Source organism: Propithecus coquereli, unplaced genomic scaffold (assembly GCF_000956105.1).
Source record: "Propithecus coquereli isolate 6110/MARCELLA unplaced genomic scaffold, Pcoq_1.0 Scaffold19, whole genome shotgun sequence".
Classification (NCBI taxonomy): Eukaryota; Metazoa; Chordata; class Mammalia; order Primates; family Indriidae; genus Propithecus; species Propithecus coquereli.
This window is the reverse complement of record NW_012143856.1, coordinates 7,560,355-7,561,792: the sequence shown is the minus strand read 5'-3', so window position 1 is coordinate 7,561,792 and position 1,438 is coordinate 7,560,355. Positions and strand designations below refer to the sequence as shown.

The following is a 1,438-nucleotide window of genomic DNA, read 5'->3' as shown; positions in this document are numbered from 1 at the left end:
AATATTAAAAGTTTATTTTTTTCATGATTTGCACTATTCTTCTTTTGTTCTTTTTATACCTATATAAACTTGGTAAAATATCTACCACTCACTTCCTCAGAAGTATAAATAAGCATCCAAATTCATGATATTCATTTATCACAGCCTCTTTTTTTCCTCTTTCACTATCACTCAATTGATAGGGATCCAATTCTAGCCTGTTGAAATGGTCCCTTTTGCTCCAAGATATTTAAAACATTTGCCCAATTTATAAGTTTGAGACTTTTGACTTGATTAGAAATAGGAGAGCATATAATTTTTTCCCAGCAAGTGGGAGGAAGAAAACCCCAGCCCCCTGATTTTATTGGTTCTTCAGAAATAATATAGCCTAGTTGTTTTTTATAGCCAGTTCTGGGTTTTCTTCATAGCTTGTGTAATTGTTTTTATAGCCTAATTCTGAATATGAGTTGTGCATTTACTATTTGATTTACTGAGCCATGCCACTGCCTTCTTGTTAAGGCTATTGATTATTGCCCATTCTATTCTGCTGTGTATTGATTTAGTGTGTGACAGTGAGTTAATTGTATTTCTTGATGTTGAAGAAGGATCAAATATGTGTTCAAAGGGGAGATGCTTGTAGCCTGCTTAATTGAGTTGGCTATTTTAGGCTTTTAACATATTGTGAAACAATTAGGAGAAAGTACAGGAGGACCTCTGAGGGCAGGGAATATAAAATTTGTTTTCAGCTTTTTGGCAGTTGCCAAAAATGATACAGTAATGCCTTCCTGGAATTAAGTAGTCAGTTGTTTTTTAGTTAGAGGATGCTTGGTAAGACCTAGGGTTTCCCTCCTGTATTTCTTATAAAAATCAAGGGAGATAGCACCTTTAGAAGTTCATATTTTATTGAGAAAAATCAACTTCTTAACGATGGTTTCATATTGAAGCTACCTATTATTGAATATTAGTATAAATAACAAACAAGGTGTATATATTGGTGCTCATGTATTGGGGGGACTGCAGAGATAGAAAATTAAGCTAAATGATTTGAAGTAAAAAAATGAGTTCTTTTTTACTACTGTTTTGTTTTATGTTTCATAGTTTAAAAAATTTTTTTTCATGTAAATAATAACATTTAAGGTAAAGCTGATATTCACTTATTTTTTGACATTAATATGTAGTTTGAATTTTCCAAACTTTAGACAGTTCACACTTAATATAAAAAAAATTAAGCTTCAGAATGAGATCATGGTGCCATTCATCTAATGAATGTTACCTTTTGTTTTAGCAGCTCAGTTGGCTCTAATCCATGGAAAAGTTTTTATTTCCCATCAGCTCCAAGGTAGGAGCCAAACCAAAGTTAAAGAAATATTTTCCAGCAGACAAGTTTCTACAGATAATATCAACAGTCAAAGCACACACTTATACTTGCTCTCTTTCTGTCTCTCTCTCTCTCTCTCTC

At 32.5% G+C, this 1,438-nt stretch overlaps 1 protein-coding gene across 1 annotated transcript in view; it reads left to right on the top strand.

Annotated features, from left to right (window-relative positions):
* The window catches only part of MBNL1 (muscleblind-like splicing regulator 1), a 239,121-nt gene that overhangs the window by 66,267 nt on the left and 171,416 nt on the right, over nt 1-1,438 (top strand). The window lies entirely within an intron of this gene.